The sequence below is a fragment of the Coenobita brevimanus genome, chromosome 76 (genome assembly GCF_032717465.1).
Source record: "Coenobita brevimanus isolate Jiangsu-jjx chromosome 76, ASM3271746v2, whole genome shotgun sequence".
NCBI classification, from domain to species: Eukaryota; Metazoa; Arthropoda; class Malacostraca; order Decapoda; family Coenobitidae; genus Coenobita; species Coenobita brevimanus.
Genome location: NC_137029.1, coordinates 4,134,759 through 4,159,866, shown reverse-complemented (window position 1 = coordinate 4,159,866; position 25,108 = coordinate 4,134,759).

The following is a 25,108-nucleotide window of genomic DNA, read 5'->3' as shown; positions in this document are numbered from 1 at the left end:
CTTGCTTTTTTTTGTTTTTCATTTCTGGCTGAAAGGAAGGTTGGTGTAGCGGACAAATTAAGTGCGCCTGGAATTATATTTCGCAGGGTTTTCATGCATTAATAGCCCATATTATGCTTAGTCGTTCGAGATACAGTAACTAAGAGATGTTGTGATCATGAAATTATTTAGGAATGAGGCCATACTGTTCTCAGTTAATATAAGTTTATCTTCCTTCTTCGGGACACGAAAATAGTAAACATTTAATGGACTTTGCGGAATTTTTGTTACGACGCACATGATACATTTTAGTCTGACACCCATGAACAATTTACTAATGTTATAATCAATACTCAGTATATCAGTCTGGTGATACTAATGAAATAATATGTTGCCAAACAGCCCAGATACTTCCTTGGGCCAGGGTTTTGTGATGTATTATTATTCATGAGCAAATGTATTTTGCACAGGACGGATAAAAACAAAACAATGCTTTCAAACTTCCTTGAAGTAGTATGTAATGTTGCTGGGAACCCTTAATGGGTCAGAAATGGCCCTTAGCTAGATGAAATCAACTGTCATTTAGTAAAACAAAACATGAAATTTTTACGCTATAGCCCGAATTAGTTAACATCTGAGAAACTTAATAACCTAACTACTATGTCTTTCATATGTTATTCTTCCTACCCCCTGACAGTATTAATGAGCTCAGGGAAGACATCTTGCACATTTTTTTTTTTTATTTAAAGGGAACATCTTGCAGTGCTTTAGAACCAGCATCGTTTAAACCCTTTATTACAATTAAATTTTCTCTACGTTTCTCTTGCTTCTGCTAAACAGTATTGCGCAGTTAACCCCTTGAATCAAGCGTCATACTTCTTTTTATTCTCGCTACACTCAGGCTGCTAAGTATTGGATGGGACTTTATCTGTGAAGGTGCTGATGAACAATATATCCAACACTTCCAGTTCATAAAGTATCTTCGAAGTTAAGTAGATTCATCTAGCGGTAGCGGAAAAAGAAAACTGTTTCCTCGGAGCGAAGGCGTTAAAGAGAAACATTTCATCATCATCATCATCAGTCAAAGCCTCTGTTATCCTTTTCCACCTTTATAGTAAAGAGATTTTAAATAATGTCCATTACAATTCATCTGGTAAGGATCTTCTAACTTATTGTACCTAGACAACCACAAGGCCATTTTGTTCATCGTCATCATCATCATCATCATTATCTCGCGTCTTTTCCCACGTGCAAGTAGGATGAAGTAGGGCCCAGGAAGCAGGAAGCGGAAAAGGAAACAAATGTATTGCGGGGACTTACAACAGCATGTCCAGTGAAATATGCTACACGCTCATTCATTCACTTCTCCAGTCGCCGGATACCTGGCTCTGTCTTATTATTACAATATGTATTTTTTTTTTCTTCAGCTGGAGAAAATTCTAGCAAAAAAACTTGTTAAGTGTGTGAACACCAGAAAGAAACAAAATGGAACTAGCTTTGATAAAGTATCATTGTGGAGAAAGAGGAGACTATACTGTCGTCACTTTAACTTAACCTAACTTCACTACGGTACGGTATATAACTATCCTGAATACTGATGTTTAACAAGAGATTAACACTAGCGTATGTTGCTAATCAGTAAAAAGTGCTATGGCAATAATAAAGAACCATAACTCTCCTATAATCTGTCATTCAGCTATAAGCTGCAAATGGACGAGAATCTGTTATGTTATAGTAAAATATCAATAGGAGAGTGTATGTGAGTGAAGGGGAACAGGGGGAGAAGGAGGGGACCGAGGATGAGATGGAGGAATAGGGAAGAGAGGTACGGTAGATGAGTGAGGGTGTGTGTGAGTTGGAGAGAGAGCAGCCCGACGGCGGACACAATAAATTAATTTGTGGTCATCGTTTTGGATATTAAGATGTGGATATTAAGAGCTATCGATAAAGAGTCCAGGCATAGATAGAGCTATGTCACTGTTTGATGCTATGTTCCTGTTAAAGCCAGACCATCTACCTTAAGACTGTTAAACTATTTTTACTCTAACCTGGCCTAAAATCGCCATCGCTCCATATTGAATCTTGGCTCGTACTGAAAGATAAACATTAAAATATGATGTTAGTCACGAATAAATGCATTGAAGACAATGTAAAGTACTGTCCTCCCCTGCCACTGAGCTACGTGAACTAAGCTGCAAAAGGACGAAAACCTAGGATGTGTTATTGTAAACATAGAATAGAACCGTTAAATTTTTCCGTACAGAACTTTAGTAGTTTACTTCAGCTAACGCCAGGCATATTGCTTTAGCCGATTGAGTAATAGGAAACTCAGATTGCCACTACCATCAAAATGTTCGTTTTACTTTAGCTTGGTTTAAAATTACCATCTTCTAATTTTCAATGCTGAGTTTTATTAAGAGATTAACACAAGGATATCATACTAAACTCCATTTCAACGAGTCTGGCACCAACAGTGATGTCCTTAACACCCATAGCATTGATAAAGGTCCTCAGTACCGGATATACCTTTTTGTATTGCCCTTATAATATGTTTTCAAGGTAATAAGTGTAGATTCTCCTGGGGCAGGAGATTTATATCAACACTATATGCGTTGACATCACTGATGGTGCCAAACTTGGTGAAATGGTGTATAGCCACGAAGCAATGTAATGAATAGAGTGTAAAGCCTCAATATTGTCTTTTTCTGCCATTGAGCTACGTGAAATAGGTTGCTAAAGGATAAAAATGTGGGCCAAGTTAAGGTGAAAGAATTATAGCTGTAGCATTTTCACTTTAACATGGTCCAGGTTTTCGCCCTATTGCTGCTTATTTCCCATTGCGAGGTGGCAAAATAAGAGAGTGCCACGACTTTCTATAGCACTTCTTCTCGATTAGCGTTATGTTCTTTTGTTCATCAATTAATACAACTGGTATTCAAGATGGCGAGATGGGAATTTTAGACCAAGCAAGAGTGAAAAGAGTATAGAAATGCTCTAACGACAAGGATTACTCCAATACAGAAATCTGAGTGCTAATATCGGTATTGTTAACCTCCTCCTGGATGGAAGAACTCTATTTTTATTCCATTGCAGTTAATCCTGGACACTGCTATTTTTCTACGTCCGTCACAGAAGCCTCAGAACATTAATACTATCGCCATTAACCGCATTACTACACTTTATTTTGTATGTTATTTATACTGCTACCTGGCATTTCAATTCACCTTAGACGATATGTTTCTTTCAAAGTGGAGGGGTTACGTAAAGCCTTCATAAACCTCTGCAGAACGAGAGGCTTTTCCTAAATAAAATCAACTAAGAGTAACAAGAAAAAAAAACAATATATATATATATATATATATATATATATATATATATATATTCCCGGACTGAAGTGGCTGATGCCCATATGGACAGGACATCTCTAGTATTCTGTTTCGGCTGACTTCATTTTCATGTTGCTGTGCGCGTTGTGGGAACCTGAGCGTTAGATTTTCTCGGCAATCCCAGTTTCCTTTATACTTTAGTCGCTATCTGCCCCCATATCCTGTAAACTACTTCACTAAGAAACAAGTAAAAAAAAAAAAGGATGACTTAAATCGTCTAAAAGTAGCGAGAACAAAATAAAGTTATTTTACCATAAAACGTAGCCCCTCATTCTGGCAGCGTCTTTTTCATTATAAATTCTTGCTAACTCCGGGGATTTCGTTCACCTTTGAGGAGACTTCAGACTGGAGATATAAAATATAGCCTTAAACAAAATCTTCAGTAACTACTGGAATTGAATAAAATTGCTGCATAAATAAGGGAAGAAATATCACTGACATTGAAATAACAAAGTTCTTGTGCTCCCGAATAACGAAGACTAAAAATAAAACAAAACAAAATAAAACAGCCGTAAAAAAAAAAAAAGCAGCAAGTACATGAAAATAACGAAACAAAACAGCTAAAACAAAAAGTGAAAATCAGAAACAGAACAATATAGACTAAGCTAATAGCACCACTTGGTGATTATACGAATAAAAGTACAACCAGTGCTAGGGCTGAAAAGGTTAACATGTATTATTGCTAACTCCTTCCAGTATATAAATTTTCCTTATGCTGAATAAAATAATTCGGAAGCAACAAGGAAAAGGAAATCGAAAAGGCGCCAGGCCAAGAGTAAATTGCAGTTTCTAACTCTTCCACCATGACAGGTATCCCATAGGGCTACATTACAGCATCTGGCATAAGAATAAAAAAATAAATAAAAATAAAGCAAACAGCAGTAGAGGACTTGGATAGAGATCGAACTGAAGAACTGTGATGACTAAACTGAAGGGCATTGATGGAGACTGAACTGAGTGACACTGAAGGAGATTGAGCTGATGGCTTTGGATGAAAACTGAACTGATGGATTTGGATGGTGATCGCTTCTAACCGACAACCCTATCAATACAAAAAGTCTTTCCTTGTTAGAATAAAATCTTTTAGCAGCGAAAGAGATTACACATACAGTATATACCTTTATATATGTTATGTATTATCACTACTAAATGGCAAATGCTTCTAGAGCAGGACATCATTTTTTTACTTTATTAATGCCGCCTCCAGATGATTACAGCTTTGGAGAGCATACTAGTAAGGTAAGGGTAATGAAGACTATAAAATCCCTAAAGTTGGAAAAACCTGTCATGAGCCGAGTCGAACTGAATGAAGATATTAAGATGTAATCGTTGTGAGCTGTTGATGGGGATTTGTTCCAACCCGTTCAGTAGAAGATAAAATTAGCTGACAACCAAAAGAATTAATTAATGAAAAAAGTTACTATACTGAAAGAGTTTATGGTGATTGTTTATACACTCTTCGCAAGGAAAATCTCACACAAGGTGATTTCAGTAGTGCAACAGTATTATGAACTAAAACACCGTAAAATTGTCCTAGGAGAATTTTGATAACCAAACACTTCCCACAGCCACTACCTGCTCTAAGCTGAGCTACGCGTATAAAGGGATCCTGAGGTCAAGGTCATTGATTTGTGCTTGTCACCTTAGGTCATCACAGGTTATAAGTCCACCAGGTTTGGTACCGGAAGCTCTAGCTTTAATCCTTCATGGAAAATTAGGTGACATCCGGAATATCCGGAAAAGTCTAAATTTTTAAAAACCCAGGTAATTTCATTGAATAATCTACCGATTTGACCCATACTCATTTCCACACTGCATCCGCCTTAAGGCTATATTGTAGAAAATTTTTGCTTCCTAGTTTTCACGTTCTTGAGATAGTGTGGTTGACTCATTATTCTTTGTTTAGGATAATATCCGGAGATCTGGTTGACGGAAAGCCATCATATTTGGCCAAAACAGGAGGAAAGCTATCCGACTAAGTTGACCAAGTTTTAAGACTCTAGGCCATATAGCCTTTAAAATATCACAGTTTTAAAATAAGTAAGGATGATAATAACATTTGCAAGAATAATAAAACTTCCCACAGGGATGTGGGAAACTTTGGTAAGTAAGAATAATAATCATATTCACAATAATAATAAAACTTTCCACAGAGATATGAGAAGTTTTAATAATATTGACAAAAATAATAAAGCGTCCCAAAGGGGTGGAAATTTAAAATAAGCGAGATGCCGCCACACTGCATGAGAAAGTGGAGGTTATTCCTAAGCTCTTCAATAAGAGATGTCTCCAAAATGTTGAAATGAATCTTTTTACAGTGGCAAGAAATATATATATATATATAATACAGGTATGTATATATAATAGGTTAGTTCCTGACAATGGCAATTATATCTCCTGCGGGACAGAACTCGCTAAAGCTGAATATGATTGTTCGGTGGTAAGAAGTAAGAAATATTATGTCATGGTAGTAATATGCATGAACAGATACTCTTTCTCATATTCTGCATTTACTACTCAGATTCTTCTCTCTTTTAGCCCTCTCATGGTACAGGCGGCTCTAGTATTCTGCTTCAGCTAACGCCGCATGATTTTATTTAGTATGATGTGGTCCTTTGACCTAAGGTGTTATGCGGTTAATCAGACTCTCTATTCTGTTTACTTTTATCATCGCTATCTCCAGATTATTATATTCTACTTTATAAGGCTTTTCAGACAGCTTCCAGATTGCATGAACCCCTTAATACGTATGGACGTTCCTGAGTAAAACTGAAACTAGCAAAGAAAAAGATGTCATCTGACTAAAAGAGTTAACATATAATGTTTCTCCCTTCCAAGGAATGATCATTGAAACATAACGTTTGAGCACATTTTCTTTAGCGTGTACGGTTTATATTCCTTAGTGTAAAAAGAAACCCAGGGTTTATAGCTCATACCTTGACTCAAACAGTCTATTTATCTAGTGCCATACTTCTTCATCCCGTTAAGGTGAGCCACAAACAAATTGCTTCCACAGGACCCTGTTCTCTGCCATTTGGCAGCCCTTTCTCCAACTCACATCTCCCTCCCTCATATGTTTTTCCACCTCATCCCTCCATCTCATCCTTGGTCTCCCTCTCCTCTTATCCCCCTCCGCCTCGCTCACGTACACTTTCCTGGTCTGGCTCTCATTCTCTATCCTCTCCAGTTAGTCAGATTATCTCAACGTATTTATCCATATTCAGCCACATCTACATCAAAGCCACAACACTCCACTGCTTCTTCATTTGCTTACCTCTCTTCTTGTAATTCCACATGCTCCTCTCTAATAATTCATTCCCATTGCTCTCACTCGTGACTTTTGGCCTCCAACAGGGTCCAAGACTGAATTTTTAAAAATGAAAAAATCAACATTCGTTTATTTCGAGATACAATATTTCTGTCTATGTATCCACCTGTTTCCAGACGCATCAATCCCATAAGGGATGACCACAAACATATCGTCTCCATGTCGCCCAGTCCAATGCCACTTCACTGCCTTGCTCCCAGCTCACACGTCCCTGTCTCATATACCTGCCCACTCCATCCCTCCATCTCATCCTCGGCCTTCCACTCCCTCTCCCCCCTCCACCTCACTCGCATACACTCTCCTCGTTAGTTTCTTGCTCTCCATCCTCTCCACATGGCCACACCATATTTCACTGCAATAAAAAAAAATGAGGTCAAAGGCAGTGGGAAAGATGGATGTGACTATTCAGCCTGAGGACGTTTTTCTCAAGTTGGGGAAAATTCCAGCTGGTGATTGGGATTATAACCACTGTTTCTAACCTCCTTCCCCAAGATAAATATAATCGACTGAGGATGATGGGAAGTAAACAGGTCATCGTCGTGAAGGAGATTGATCAAGAGACAATCGCCTGAGTAAGAAATGCAAGTGCGTGAAGGTCCAGGGTCAGTTTAAAAGCCCCATGAGGAGAGAATATGGTTTGGCTGCATTCTATTTTACATAAGACAGGGTAACATAGTGGAAATCTAAAGCTTATTTAATAATAATAATAATAATAATAATAATAATAATAATAATAATAATAATAATAATGATAATAATAATAATAATAATAATAATAATAATAATAATAATAGATTATTATTATCATTATTGTTATTATTATTATCAAAGTAGAAGAGTACCCAAGACATCCAAGCATTCCTGTTAAAAATGATCTCCAAACCTGAAACAAGAAGGCTAAACACATACCAGAGAGTTGCGAGACCTTGTGGTGCTTCATTGGCATGAAACATCAAATGGGACTTAGCCTGAGTACGGTAATGCTCTTGGCATGAGCAAGTCCTTTGGGAGCGAAACTGAACCACTGTATGGAGCTTCATTTATGAACCACCTTTCGTGTGAAAATCCTTGAGCAGCTAAACGGAAGCACTATATGGAGCTTCGTTTGCGAACCACTTTTTATGCGAAGGTCCCTGGGCAGCCAGAGTGAACCACTACAAGGAGCTTCGTTTGTGAACCACCTTTAGTGTGAATGATCCTGGGCAGCTAGGCTAAATTGAAGCACTTTATGGAGCTTCGCTAAAGAGAACAGCATTGCATATGCAAATATTTATGCGTGACTACGGACTAGGCCGTTCCTTGAGGTGTTTCTGCAAATGAAAATCATCAGGTACTGGCAGGAATGAAAGAAAAAGTACATTATTGCAATGAAGAGATATTTTCTACACCTATTTATTACCGCTGGGTAAGTCGTACAAAAGCATCATCATCATTATTATTATTATTATTATTATTATTATTATTATTATTATTATCATAATTTTTATTACCATATACTTCAAAAACTGTACACCTAAAAGAATGAGCTTCAGCTTCGCCATAGGTATAAAAATAGTGTTTGTTTTTATGATTTTTGCCCATTTATTATTACAAGGAAAATTATTGTTTAAATAACTGCGGCGTCGTGTTACGCTACGTATCTTACCACCAGTGCAACATCATATGTCCAGGTTTGCCTTAACCCTGTCCAGTGGGGGGATTGGTCACGCGCTGAAGTGGATAAAAAAAAAAAAAAACAGTTATCCGTGAAAATACTTTTATTAAATTAGATAAACTTCATACTCAATGTAAATTTGAAGATTTTGTTATCTACATCTATATTTATATCAATATCTGTCTATATATCACATAGATTAATTGACTGATATAGATATAGATGTGTGTGTGTGTGTGTGTGTGTGTGTGTGTGTGTGTGTGTGTGTGTGTGTGTGTGTACTGTCTTTGCCCGTTACTCTGTTAAGCCGTTGAAAAGAATATCAATCATTATTAGCCTTCATCTCTTTGTCCATTGTACATTGCCATCTACGTTATATAAAGCTGCCTGTCGCTAGCCGAAATAAAATACGGTACAACAGCTGTACCCAGAAAGAAGTGATTAAGCATGCGACATGACTGACATCTGACTGCTTGAATCGGTGATTTTAATGGTCCAGGCCACAGATCTCCTTTGAGACATTAAGAAAAAATACCGCACACTTTACATGCCAACCTATGTTAAACACACTACCTTATGACACGAGACACTGGCGAAAGAGCTTTTTTGTGTAGCATTAGGTTACAACGAAGATCTCCGACACGCCACGCAACACCATCATCTCTCTGCATGAAGAAGAGAAATGGCACATATTGTCGCTCACCAATGATCTAGAAACCTCCAGTAATGAGATTTATGTATATATTTTTTAACGAACAACTTTATATTGCTGATTAATGGGCAATATACCAAAATGCAAACTCATACATGTGTTGGTAATAAAAGAGTATACACACACAGAAGGCTTACATGCTTTTTTTTTCTTCCAAAATGAGAGGTAAGCTTTCTGACAGTAGCCAGCTGGAAACTTATCATGGCACTTCAATGGAATACAGTGAATTCGACATCGCTCCTATCTGTATTTGTGAAATATACGGGACATGTTTATATGATTAGCCAAAAAGTTAAATATAGCTCTTTAGAATTCCTCAGTTATTACTTATATCCGATACATACATACAATATTCTACCAGCAAAGAAATATTTGTCTCCCAAAATTACGTATTTCATATGTATACTCACCTCATCGTGACTAATGTGCTGTAATAACGGAGTCAGAGGAACTTGTGTGATGTAACTTGCTATGGCAGGATATAATGCTGCAACTTTTCCAACAGGCAATCTGCTGCTTAATTTAGTCTACACGAAGAACCAGATATTTATGGATTATCCCAAGATCAATGTTAAAGCATTAACTTAGTAACCATAGACTGTTCAGGCATGGCATAACTATAAACTTCATAATAGTGTTTGTTCAGTATTGACACATATCATGCACACAGTACCATCCATAGTATTGAAGCTCACACTAACCTTTCCTGTGGTAACTAACTAGACACTGAATATGCTATTTTATAGAGTTCACGACATCTTGGTGATTTTCAGACTTTATGCGGTGATTTACAGAGTTCGCAACATGTCAGTGCACAGTCAGCCCCGAGAGCTTCGCGGCTGACAGGTTAGCGAGTGTGTCAGAGCGAGATCGCGTGCATACAACTACTCAAGTGTCTGGTGGGGAACTGGCTGCTGCGGCGCTCACAGGCCCCTCCACTGTACTGACACGCGCACTGCACCACTCACTTGCACTCGCCTCTCACCCACCACTCGCACTCAAATACCACTCGCACCCGCAGTTCTCACTCGCATCTCACTCCAGACACATTCACCGGCAAGTCTCTCACTCACCACACTCATCCACCTCTCTCACTACCGCTCTCGCTCAGTGGCCTGCCACTCTCACCCACAACACTCACTCACCTACCACTCTCACTCACCATTCTCACTCACTGCTCATTACCACGCTCACCCACCACTTACTCAAACACCTCCTACTATCAATAACCCGACAGTCTCACTCAGCAATGCTCTCACTCACCACGCTCACTCTCACCTCTCATTCACCACACTCACTTTCCCGTCATTCACCACATCAACTCGCCTCACACTTATCTCACTCACCAGTCTCACCCACCTGTCTCATTTTCCTCTCATCTACCATTCTCATCCAGCCACCACCGCTCTCACCAATACTCCCACCATTCCCATTATCTCCACCACACACCACAGTCACTCTCACCAACACCCTCACCACAAACCACCATGCTCACCACCACTCACTATCTCCACCACTCCCCACACTAACCCTCCCCACCATCCTCATCACCACTCTCCCTACCACCACATGTCGGAACACAGTATGATCGGCTTTTTATAGCGTCCTTTGGCACATATCGGACGGCACTTGTAGACAGTATGGTCCTAAGTTTGTTGTGGTTTGCGAGAAAAAGACCTGCTTCCAGAATCACCATACTTATTTTTTTTTTTTTCATGATCCCAACTCTGAGCATAGACTCGGCAGCCTGTTCCTTTGAGCAAAACAGATCTACATACACGACACATCTTCCCATGTCACCACTTGGGCCTTAATGATGATCGTCATTGCTGAATACATGCTATGGTTCTTTCGTGCAGAAGCTCTTGTAATGCAGAGGTATAATTATGGCTTAACTCTAGGTCTTGTGGAAGATCGGTAAAGTATGTATAATGAAATTCAGATCAAACTGTTCCCTGGTCTAGCCAGGAATCGAACTCGGGACCCTTCAAACAGCATATCACTTCTCCACCCACCTGGCCACCGCCTGTATATGTATCGTAAATTAGTGGTGCGTGTCAGACCTCCACACATAGATCGTGAGAGAGGAGAGGATATCGGAAAACAGGTTGCCCGGGACCATCGTTTCCGCCACTATGCCCTTTTTACCTTAATATAGTCCAGATTTTCGTCCTTCTGTGGCTTATTTCCAGTACCTCAGAGGCCAAAAAAATAAATAGATAAATAAATAATAATAATGATAATAATAATAATAATAATAATAATCTATCTATCTATTGCCAGACGCCACAATCCCGCATGGGGTGGCCATTTGACTCTGAGTTATTTGTTTTACAGGGAGGGGCACTAACCCTCCACCAACCCACTTGACACGTAGGGAGCAATAATAATAATAATAATAAAAAATAGAAGACTGCTCAGGCTCTACGTCCATTCCATAAAACTTTTTCATGACTAATATCGTATTTTTGTGTTACTGTCTTGATAATACTCAGCATTCACGATGGAGGTAGCAATTGCAGTCCAGGTTAGAACAAAAAAGTTTATTTTGATATTAAAGGCCGTATGCTTAAACCTTAAATCGGTGAGTGGCATGCAAACCCGCAGTTCTTTACCATCATTTTTGGAATGCCTATGGGTATGAAATATGGTCGGCCTGCATCCCACACTACAGAGTACAGTCAGTAACAATAAAGGAAGGCTAAACACATTCCATCTGACTTACTTGCTTCAAAAGTTATCGTCAAAAAATAGGGACCTTGCATTCCACTTTGCATTTTAACGTTCCAACGTAGGATCATCAATCTCAGAAACCCCATCACCTTGCAGACGTACAGTATATTTCATTTCATTCTCGCGTTTTCCAATTATAGTGAGCTTTGGAGAGACTTTCCGAACTGGAGGGGTTAGATATCACATTCCTATATTCCGATAAAACGAGCAGCCATTTCTAGGATGAATATAATAGTCTGAAATAGCTAATATTCAAACAGATATGCAGCTTTTAAATGTGCAGAGGAAACATGTAAACTGCACACCCAGTCCTGCGATATGTAGGCCTATACCGACTTCGTTAAAATCGATTCCCACCTTCTTATTTTTGTTCCCTCTCGTTTCTAGGATAGGGGCTGACTCCCTCCAAGAATCACTGGGGGATCACACTCTCCACACATCGCATTACGGACGACAGTCCATCGCACATGTACTAAAATATTAAAGCTAAATCTGCCCTCCTTTCACTGTGTCTAAGATATTTAAAGTAGGGAAGGGGAACTGGTCCCCTAAAATCATTAATGGTTTAGTTGTATATAGTGGTGGAACTTCGGAGTAACCAGACTAACTCTCCTGGGAAGTTTCATTCAGATTTTCCCTTATTTCTGAGAGATTTTATCAAATATAGAAATGCTGGGGAAGGGACTGACCCCCATGAATCATGGGGGGGACCACGCTCCTCAAATAACGCATTACGGATGAGAATCCATTGTATAACATATACTAAGATATCAAAGTCATTTCTGTCCTCCTTTCACTATTTCTGAAAAATTTTATATCGTGAGGGGCCCGATCCCCCTAAAAATAATGATTGGAAAATTGTATAAGTGGAAAACCTTCCCTATAACCAGAAGAACTCACCTGGGAAGTTTCATTCAAATAAATGAAATAGGAGTTAAAGCACGAGCCCCCCCCCCCACACACACACAGGTTGAATCTCGTGCAACGGTAAAGGGCGAATATGATAACATCCTGCCTCGCAGGATTGATAATAATAATAATAATAATAATAATAATAGCAGCAGCAGCAGCAGCAGCAGCAGTAGTAGTAGTAGTAGTAGTAGTAGTAGTAACAATAACGGTAATGCTGATGCTTAAGCTGATGCTGAAATGTTGATGATGATGATCAAGAAGAAGTAGAAGAAGAAGAAGAATGAGAAGTAGGAGAAGGAGAAGGGGAAGACAGACGTCACCGGTGTCTTGGAGTTTAGTTGACCTTCTTGCCGACCGCCTGACCCTCGATCACTGTGATGTGAGCCGGCATTATATATTCATGATCATTCAACGCCCCCTCCATTATGCCAGCCAAGCCTTACCATCAGGGAGGGGAAGATGGCGTATGGCTTAAGGTTGATTTTTTAGGTGACTTTATTGATTACGTAACGCCAATTCCTGAGTGATTTATTCTGCACTACTATCAGATGGCTTAGATAGATTTGAAGTTTTCAGTTCTCCAGCTAGATCAAGATAATGTCCCGGTAATGATCTATAATTTATCCCAATTTCCCTTAACTTGGGGGAAGAAATCAACGAACTCGTAAAACTTTGTCCGCAAATGTGGATGTGGCAGGAGAATCGAAAATTTCACAACTACCTAGGTAGTCTGATAGACTTTGTAAGTCCTTCTTTTTAAATTAATGTATGCCAATAGCGACCCATATATATATATATTTTTAACAATTTTATCATGATAAAAATAATCTAAAATACATCGTTAATAAAGAAAGCACTAAGTCAACCAATCAGCTTCCTCCTTTCAAAAACTTAAGGTTCTTCTCTTCTCAGACGAGACTGAATAGGATATCTACGAAAGACACGTATAATTCATGTATAATTCCTCTTCAACAGATAAAAATAATTTGTCTTCAACAGGTACGTAAAATTCATCTTCGACTGACATGTCAAATAAATCTTTGACAGGCATGTATAATTCATCTTCGACAGGCATGTATAATTCATCTTGGGAAGACATGTATAATTCATTTTCGACAGACACGTATAGATTATCCTGGGAAGACATATAATTCATCGTCGGTAGATACGTATAATTTATCTTGGGAACATTTATCGGATTCATGGGTTAGGCTACAGAAGAGTCCAATTTGTGGGAATGCAGAGTGTGTGTGTGTGTGTGTGTGTGTGTGTGTGTGTGTGTGTGTGTGAAGTTCGGCATTACGATGAGAGAGAGAGAGAGAGAGAGAGAGAGAGAGAGAGAGAGAGAGAGAGAGAGAGAGAGAATTTGGGAGTACTGGTGTTGATGACAATGATGGCAGCAATACAGTCTGCCTAGATGGAGTTTTGTTACCCTGGAATGAAAACGTTCTTTGGAATATTACCTCACTGTTATGGCGCTCCTCACTGACATTACTCACTTCCACACGGTGATGCATTTTTTTTTTTAGTTTATTCTTGCTAGCTTTAGGCGATTTGGAGGCTTTTCGAACCATGAGGGTTATATACAGCTGTCATTAACCACTTAACTGTATGAAGCCTTCCCATGCCACTTGTGAGTCTTGGGCTGCACACACTACTCATTTTCGCAGTATTGCCAGGAATCACTTTTAGAAGCGAAAAATGCCGTATGAAAATCACTCTGACATCAGATCAAATAGGCTGCCTGATGAACAATTTTATGCTTCCACTTTGCCGTAAATAAGGAAAGTGCGATATCGAAGACCGCCCAACTTTTCACAGAATCTGAGAAATTGCCAATTATTTTTCTAATTTACTGCTAAATCGAAGCTTAATATTATTCCTAAAGTAAGTGAAATGTCAAAAGCTTCTTTCACTCGATTATGAAAAGATTTAAACGCAGTTAATGCTGATACTACGACAATGACCAGCGTCTATAATTTCAGCTTTCTTGCAATACTAGCCAGTGACTAATTAAATATAGAGGAGTGAGAGTTGACTGGAATTGTTCCGCGTGTCCTGTGTTACCCCACATTATTCCTTACGAGTATGAAAGTGGCAAGGGAAACAACTGAGCACCTCATCCTTCAGTATATGTTTTTCATATTACATTAATTTTTATATCTTCCTGCACGTTACTGAACCAAACTCCCTCCACATAAGAAGTACATTAATAACTGTCAAGGTGTAATATGTGTATTGAACCGCTAAGAAAAATGTGGTACGGATAATCCAACGCACCTTAAATTTCGACCTTATGACTGATTTCTTGAAAGATAAATAGAGTATAGAACTCTCAACTCACTGAAATCTCCATTCTAGAATTCAGTGATCGCCACCACCTTTGGTTCTCCTCTCCTTTCACTGATCCACCTGGTGAACAAGCCTACATCATTCCAATCCTAAATTACCTAGAGCAGCTTGTACAGCACCCTACTCGTATCCTTGACTGACTTGGAGAGAGTTCCAACATACCTGACCTCTTCCTTACAACTACTCCTTCTGCTTACGGTGGTAATTTTTCCTCGCTGTTAGGCTTCTCCGATCAAAACCTTACCACCCTAACCTGTCCTATTGTTCCAGTAATGCCTGTGGGCCCTCCAAAGAAGCGTCGGCTGTGGCACTTTGGAGCTGCTGATTGGGAGGACCTCGGGCAGAACATCTTTGATTTTCCCTGGAATGATTATTGCTTCCATGGCCGGGAGCCATCTGAGTGTGCCTTGCGCATTACGGAGGTTATTCTCTCGGGCATGGAAGCATACATTCCTTTGTCATATCCTTTGACTAATGCAAAAAAAAAAAAAAAAAAAGATTAAATCACGCTTGTTCAAATGCTGTCCACAACAAGGAGAAGGCTTACAAAAGGTACTAGAAACAATCCATTCTTGAATCTCATGTTTCCTTCCGGAATCGTGCTAAGTCTGTTCTTCACTCTGGTAAAAATAATTTCATTCTTACTAAATGCTCTGAAATCCCTTCTCGAATTCTTCCCGCTCCTTCTGGCTCCTTCCCAAAAACCTTTCCAACAACTTTACCTCATCATCCTTCCCTCCTCTTTTCAATGCTGATGGCTCGGTAGCTCAAACTTCTGCTGATAAAACAGAACTCTTTGCTCAGACTTTCTCCTCCAATTCCACCTTAGACGATTCCGGTGTTGTTCCTCCATCACTTCCATCTTCTGACTTCCTCATGGCTGACACTAAAATGTTTTCATTTTACATATATTCTGCCATCACTGACTTCAGTACAAACAAAGCATATGGGTCTGATGGGGTTCCTCCTGTTGTCTTCAAGAACTGTGATTCTGTTCTTACATTCTGCATAGGTAAACTCTTTAGCCTTTGTCTATCAACTTGCACCTCTCCTTCTTGCTGGAAGTTTGCCCTCAATCAGCCTGTCCCAAAGAAGGGTGACTATCCTCTGTCTTCTGACAATCGCCCAACTGCTTTAACATCCTGTGTTTCAAAAGTTTTTAAGTCTATTCTTAACAAAAATTATTAAAGCATCCTTTCCTATGACAACCTTCTTTCTGATAGTCAGTATGAGTTCCGCCAGGAAACCTCCACTGGCGATCTTCTCACCTACCTTCCAGGCTCCTGGTCATCCTCCTTTCAGGACTATGGCAAAAGCTTTGCCATTGCACCTGACAATTGAAATGTTTTCGATCGAGTTTGGCATAAATCTTTAATTTCCAAACTGCCCTCTTACGGTTTCTATGCTCCTCTCTGTGCCTTCATCTCTAGCTTCCTTTCTGGTCATTTTATAGCTGCTGTTGTAGACAGCCACCATTCTTCTTCCTAGATCTATCAATAGTTGTGTTCCTCAGGGCTTTGTCCTATCGCCAACTCTCTTCCTTTTGTTCATCAATGGGCTTCTAAGCTGCACATTTAACTATATCCACCTATACGCTGATGATTCCATCCTTCACTTCTTCATTCTCTTCCCGCAGCATCCATCTCAGCAGTGACTTCAACAAACAAAGGATGAGGTTATGGCACACCTAAGTCTGACTTTTTCTCGTATCTCTGATTAGGGTAAAAATAATCTTGTTTTTAATGCATCAGATACTCAGTTCTTATATCTATTATCGCGACAAAGTCGTCCACAGGAGTACCCTCTAACTTTTAACGATATTCAGTATCATCTTCAAACATACTTGGGCTTCATTCTCTCGGGATTTATCTTGTAAAGAACATATTACCTCTCTTGAAAAATCTGCTTCCAAGAGATCGGGTGTGCTAAGATGACTCCGTGTTTTCTTTACCCCTGCACAGTTGTTGACTTTATACACTTTTTTTTGTTTTCGCCCAAGTGAAGAGTACAACTCTTCTGTGGGGGGAGGCTCCCCACATACAGCTCTTCTTAACAATGTGGAGTCAAAAGCTTTTCGTCTCATGAACTCTCCTCTTTCTTCTGGCTGTCTTCAACCTTTTCCAGTTTGCCGCACCGTTGGATCATTATCTCTTTTCTATCACTACGTCAGTGGTCACGGCTCCTCTGACCTGTCTGCATCCATTCCTCCACCACTACGGCGGGTGCATAGCACCATTCTAACAACAAACTCTCATCCCTTTTCTGCCCAACTCTTTAATGCGAGAGGTAGTCCTTCATGTATACAACCGGTCAACTCTGGAAGTGCCTCCCTCTGTCTATATTTCCTCCTGCCTATGATTTCCAGTCTTTCAAAAGCAGTGTGTCCAAGCATCTTGAAATAAACTGTTCTTGATATCGGTTTTCTGTTATCTTATTTTTGCTTTTCCCTGGAGGGAACAATTTGTACGTTCCTGGCCTTTGTTTAGTTCTTCCTTGCATAAATAAATCAATCAATGTATACAGTATATATATATATATATATATATATATATATATATATATATATATATATATATATATATATATATATATATTGTATTGAAGTGATGAGTCTCTCATCCCCTCTTTCCAGCGTCTTATTCTCTTTTACATTCTTGTTACTTTCAGACAAGTCTGTTCCGTAACGTTAGATGTTTAGAACAACATGGTTTTGATACAGCTTTAATCAACCTCCTTCATAGTAGTGTGCCCTCCTGATTTGAATAAAATCCTATGATACGCTCACGAATGAATTACGAATAGACGCCACTTGCCAGAAGGGCTGAACCAGAGAACAAAGCAATTATTATACTTATGTGAAAAGACAGAGCATCCCCCAGAAATTGAAAAACATCTGATGCATCTCTGGGTCTACCTGGCTTGTTTATTTTTTCAGGAGCTAACGTCTGTCCGCCTAGACATGTCTGAAAACAGCAAATTCGAGGAGGAAAAGGGAGGAATATCCAAGAGTGAATTTGGGATAATTTTTTGCCCGGCTTGTCCAACGATGACCCGTGTGACGAAGAGGTATTATTCCTCTTATTTAAAAAAAAAAAAAAAAAAAAGATCAGAGGAAGGAAAAACAAATGTAACAAAAAAATCCATGCTTCTGATTACAGGTGTCTAGCATCCATTAAAAAACAAATATTAATAGTTGGACTTGAACTGCTCTAGGTTGAAGTTTGGGGGTAAACTAATCTGGAGAAGCGATTTCCTAAGAGAAACAGTTTGAAGAATGAAGGCATTCTGATTGGCCAAAGTTCTGGAATATGGCAGTGAGACAGTCAAGTCATGGGAGCAACAAGAATTTCGTGTAGCACTAGAGAAGGCGTGGAGAGTTGGCACAATGGATGCAGCTTCGTGTGAGCATTTGCCATGAAAGTATCTATCGTAAAATAATGAAAGGGAGGAACATTCCTCCTTACTTGGGGGGGAAGGGGGGTATCTATTTGTTATTTTGGGATTTTATTTTAAAAGCTTTGCTCTGAATTTTGTCCAATTGATTTAGTGAACCCTCTCCACATCCACATCCACTCCAACATTCTAGCTGAGAGAACACATGAATCCTGTAAATTATAGCTAAATGCTTGTCAGGGAAGAAATTATTGATTCTGTACAAAAATACCAGTTTCTTTGAGTGATCTGATGCGAAAGGTTCAACAGAGGGCAAAACACTCAGAATTTCAAGACTTTTAGATACAGGAATATAGGATGCATTGAAGGTAATATAGGAATCATGCAATATCTGTTACTGATAAACTGCATATTCTGTATTTGGTTTTTCTAGCAATGAATGTGACCGTGTTATTTTGTCCACAATCAGTAATCTTTGATGTCTTGATTTATGGAGATCGCTGTGCTGTGTTGGGATTTATAGATAACAAATTCTGAGAATGGGTGGTTAAGAGAAATGGAACTGTGAAGCGGTAAGTCATCTGCATATAAGTGAATGGGATTATGGGTGACAGACAAGAGAGTATTAATATGAATAAGGAACATGGTTGGAGCCAGGACAGATTCTTGTGGCACACAGGCGTTAACTGAGTGGAAATGGGAATATACATCATTTACTTTTGCTCTTGTCTTTCTGTTGCTGAGATATGAGCAGATCAGTGGGATAAATGGTAGGCCGTAGTGTGGGAGCGTGAATAAAAGGGAACAGAGCCACCGTGCCATACTCTGCCAAAAGCTTCAGAAATATCAAGGGCTTCTAAGTGGATTTCTCTGTTGGTCAATTAGTTGATGAATTGTATGATTAATATTAATGAAACCGAATATATTAACAGTGGATCTTTCATGGCGAAAACTATACTGTCTGTCACTAGTTAAGATGTTGGATTCGAGATGTTTGACAATGTGCTCATTAATGACAATCTCAAATCCTTTACGAAGTGTGATAGCTATGGGTCTGTAATCAGGGAGATCAGAGGAACTAACTTTCTTTTGAAATGGGTGGATATTGGCTTCTTTCCAAGAATTAGGGAATGAAAAGCACATATGCATAATCTGAACCATTTAGCTAGAATAGGGGCAAGTTCTTGGGAATCCCATTTTCAAAACTGTTGGAAGCATTCCATCTGGATCTGGTGCTTTGATGGTTGGTAAATTGTCTAGATTGTATTTCACGTCTCTAGTCTGTGTCTTTAGTGGAGCCGAGACAGCTCTCTCTATTTTAGCTAACTAGACGACTTTATTCAACTAAGAGCAGTTCATAGAAACTAGAGGAAACTGACTCTGCTAAATCATGAACAACTGTGGTGATAAGTTTTTCATTTTATCCACTAACCCAAGACGACTTGTACAGCAATGAGGAGATTTTTCAAACTGCAGAGGTTGGACGTCGACTTCATTAATCTCTTCATTACTAGGGGCACTCCATTATCCTCACTGGCCTTGTCTGGTAGTTGCAAGAATAGTGTAAAACTATCGTCACCTCACTTAAGAATTTACCCCGTCCTTATGAGATGTCGTTCCATATTTTGAACAAAATCGTGTGTTGGTAGCAAAAATGAAAAATATTATAAATAGTTGCAAACCCAGGCTCATCTAAATATGAACCCAATGGGCTGCTGCAGCCCTTCTCCTGCAGTCCACCATCCTCATTTTAGGGAGGGGGGGGGAGAATAATGAGGAACTTGAGCAACGTTTATACGACCAGACAGTGGAGCCACTTGGTCATATCGGTGCCACCACGTCATGCCGTCCCTCTTCAGGGCCAGAATAAAATATAAGAGCCATTATTTAGTCAACTTTCTAACCTGTTCATTAGTCGGGGGGAGACTCACAGACTTACGAAAAAATGCGTGTTGTAAGTTAGATTTTCCCTTACTCGACGACCTAGTACAGTGGGGGATTTATGGATGTTAGTGGAGGGTTGTGGTAGGTGGGGGCGCTCACCATCCACTCACTCGATGTAGTGCTGCTCTCGGGTGTCAGCACTTTCCTCTCCATCCTTCTTTCCTTCCATTCTCTTCTGTCTGTCTTTCCTTCATTTTTTCCTTGTCCTTCTGCCCACGGGTGACTTTACACTCCCTCTTCTGTCTTTCTTTCCTTCATTCTTTCCATTTCCTTCAGCCTGTGGGTGACTCTACACTGACTGACAGGCCAAATGGTTTCCTGTGCACCCGGAAACCATTTACTACGCTGGGTGGTAACCATATAACCAAATTTTGGCACCTGGTGGTTTAGTGGGTAATTATTGCGCTCCAATTGGATTGAGCTGGTGAAGGTTTATATCCAAGGGATGGTTGGGGTTGATTGCTCATGTAATGCCACTCAGGGATGAGTGAGGCTGGTCACTCTCATCTTAAATGTCGGGAACAACTGCCTAGGCCCGGGCTCTTACGCTCCTCATGAGGCAATGTAGGACTGGATGATGAATGGATGGATGGATAGTGGAGGGTTGTGAATTAGCTTGTCTTAGTGTGCATAGTCTATTCACCTTAAGCATGTGGAGATATACGAAGTGTGGTAGCTATTCTTCCGTAACGCAGGGGACAAATAGGAGACAATGCGACATATTTATTTTCTTTCCAAAGTTCTTCTTCGTGAGTAGCTCCAAATTCTAGTGGTTAATCTGTTGTAAGGGCATGGAAGTGAAGATGGGGAGGGGAAAATTTTTCGTCTGATTCAAGTGATATGAATATGGTTCAGTATGGTTCTTTGGATGGCTTTAGCGTTTATGTGAATTGTGTACGTCTCTCTCTCTCTCTCTCTCTCTCTCTCTCTCTCTCTGATTTTGTTTGGCTGTTAGTCTTTGTCGTCCTTTCTCATCCAGTGTTCATTTACTGTTGGAGTGATTTGTAATTCGCTTGCCTTTCTCACTCGTATCCAGCGGTGGGGTGCGGTGTGCATAACAAACGGGGCAAGAAGGAAACTGTATTATCTTCCCTTGTTTCTTGCTTTCTCCGTAGCAACAAATCTTAGTTGGGAGAAACAAACATGAGTTGTTTTCTGTTTTTGCTGGAAGAATGAGAAAAGAGAGGGTCCAGAAACTTCATGTATATCTTGTTCTTCTTGCAAATTTTAAACTGAGGTAAGAGAGGTAACTGGTCTCAAATGTTCCAGGGAATCCCATCTCAGGAGTCCCTCATAAGCTGATAAAAATAGTTTGTTGGTAAGGAGAATATAATAAAAACCGGTCATTGATTTGCTCGCGGTTAATCTCTTCAACTTGAGTACGCATTCTCTGGTTCATTATACAACATTCATAGGAACATATTTACAAAAAGCTTTTTGAAATAGGGGGAACAGTTCTATCTTTCACTGGCCACACCACTACAAAAGTTCTCTCTAAGGTTAATGCAAACGTCTGGTGGTAGCAAGAATAACTGTACTATTTTAACGGCCCAGATTTCCTCTCTTTCGCAGCATATATCACGCTGCGCAGTGGTATAAAAATACGATGCTACTGCTCAGCATCATTTCCATGGTACTTCTTCGTAACTAGCATCATATTCTAGTGTTAAGCTATTGCCACAGCTCAGTATTCTAGATGGGGAAACATATTTTAGACAAATTTAGGGTAAGGTTATAACAGAATAGGTCACCTGGTTCACGGGGTAAATCTATGAAGAACAAGGGCATTACGCAGTTAAGCCTCAAAGCACGGGATGGAATGTGTACCCCTGTTTTTCATAGCCATTAACAAAACGTCTATGGTTATTAAGTATGGTGAGTCTACATTCCACATTTCATAGTGTGGTCAGCAACAACCATACTAAATACCGTCCATCTTTTTTCATTTGCTTCAGAAGTTATCATATTAGGAGCCTGCATTTCACTTTGCGACTTTTATCCCGTTTGTCAGAGGACGAATTTTCTGCTTTATTCTTTCTGCATTCATATTAGTTACCTTAGCTTCAGGCATGTCGAAATGAACGGGTCTTTAATTTGGCTCTTTAATGTGTATTAACACTTTTGAGAAAAAAAAATTGCAGTCATCTGGTTTCTGGTTCTCTCCGTGTATAAAAATAAAGACTGCTTAAGTGCTCAAGCTAAAGGGGTTAGATATAGCTTTAACCCCTTTGCGCCCCGTGTCCCAAGTACGGGAAGGTACTGGGCATTTTCAAATTTAAGTAAAGAAGGGAACCCCGGGGTAGGGACCTATGAGCTTCGCCAGTATGAGCCTACAGGCGGAGGACGGTACGCCTAGCACCCTTCCAACAAAGTCTCTCTCCCAGGAACTCTGGAAGCTAAGGGGTTAAACTTCTACAGTAATGGAGGCCTTTCCTAGACGGGGTAAAGCCATGGTGGCAGCAGAAATAAAATAAACAAAATATATCCCTCAAATGAAAGGGCTAAGGTGCAAGTACAACCTCAAGTTGATCAAATTCAAGACTATCAGATTTAAGTTCGTCAAATTTAAGCTGACCAAATTTAAATGTATCATATTTAAGTTCATTAGATTAAAAATAACTAGATATAAATGTATCAGGTTCAGGTTTATCGATTTAAGGTTGGCAGTTTTAAGCTTAAAAGATTTAAGCATAGTTGACTGATTCATAAGGTTTTGGTTTAATTGAGTTTGGTCAGGCTTGAGTTTATTAGATTTAAAATTATGGCCCTCAGTTCAACCAGTTAAAGATTACTGAATTTACGATTAACAAATTTAGATATATTTGACTATAGATTATCACATTATAAGTTTACGAGAATTTAAGTTCACCATATTTATCAGAATTATCACATTTTAGTTTATCAGATTTCTGGCTTCAGGACCTTATGCTTATCAGAAATGTGTAAGACTGAAGATGCTGCCATATTGGAGAGAAAGGCGAGAGCTCTTGGGAGAAAAGAGGAGAGCATTGTCTGGTGAATTAGCGATAGATGCAACACTGACACGAGAGGAAAATGGATTATTGGAAAACTGTACAAGAAGAAAGGATAAGGACGACGAGGAAAAGGAGGAGGAGGAGGAGGAGAAGGAGGAGGAGGAGAAGGGGCAGGAGGAAAAGGATGAGCAGGATGAAGATGATGATTATGATGATGATGATGATGATGATGATGATGATGAGGAGGAGGAGGAGGAGAAGGTGGAGGAGGAATACAAAGAAAAGCAAACAGCAACAGACTTTATAGTCGTTTCGAGGCTACTTGTTACTGAGTAGACTTTGACTACAAAATCAATTCTACGTGTTGAAGGATAAGGATAGCAAAGCAAGAAGGCTCCTCCCACCTCCAAACCCTCCAGTTAAATCTGGCCGGAAAGTTGAGAAGGACCACCATGCTGCAAGGAAAAACTGACTTGGAAATATCATAGGATAGACTGAGAAGGAAAAGTTACATTCTATAATACCTTATCTATATGCTACCAATTTGAATAGCCTGAAAGAGAAAGCAATAAAGTAAAATAAATAATCAGATAAATGAATACGGCATGACAATATGTACGGATACGTTGTGTTACCGGGACTTCTGTAAACACAGTGTGGAAAATGCACAGTGTGGATCCTCAGGGCTGATGCTGCAGCCTTGCCTGGCGCTTGTAAGATAGGCAGCAATCAATCAGGCCCCAGCTCCGTTCACTCCACAGAGAGAAGGAACTTTCCCATGCCGGACAAGTACACAAGTTACCTCCTGATGCAGTGACCTCTGGTACATTAAAAAAAAATTCGATTGTCATCACATAACTAACAGAGAGTGATCCACAGTCCATCACAGGTCGAAAGTAAAAGTAGTGACCATTAACTCAGGGCTATCTGTGCAGATCCTAGTCTGTGCTTATGTTACATTTTTTGCATTTAATAATGTAATAAATATATAATGACGTGATGTGACGCTGTGTACGGGTATGTTCAGTTCATGGGGTGTCTTGTAGACAGGAGGGGAATGAACTTACGCATAGCTGGTAAAACTTATTCGGAAGGAAACAGAGTCAGCTGAGGATTCTTGAACAAGTACTTCTCTATTTTGTTTTTAAATATCTTAACTGAGATACTGTTCAGGGTATCTGAGGGTAATCTGTTCAAAATATTCACGATTCTGTTGAAGCAAAATATCTTATGGTACTTCATGGGACTTGAAACGCTTTCCCATAATTTTGCAGCCATTACCCCTGGTTTGACTCGACCGGTCTATCAAAATACTTATTCATGTCTAAACTGTCACATCCCTCCATGATTTTGAAAATTTCTATAACGTCACCTCATAACCTGCGTTTTGTTAGGCTAAATAATCTTTAGTTCTTCAAGGCGTTCCTCACATGCTATGTTTCACAGCCGTGGTATCATTTTTGTGATTCTTCGCTGTAGTTCCTCAAATATTTCTATCTCCTTTATATAGTGCGGAGACCAGAACTACACACAATACTCGAGATGGGGGCGCACTAGTGAGTTGTACAGGGCAAGTATGACTTTTTTCCGATTTAAACTCGAAAGTTCTTCCAATAAAACCCACCAACTTGTTTGCAGTTTTAATCACCTCGGTGCATTGCTTATTCGGCTTTAAGTCATTTGATATTACCACTCCAACATCCTTTTAATTGTCCGTACTTGACAATTGGATATTGTTCA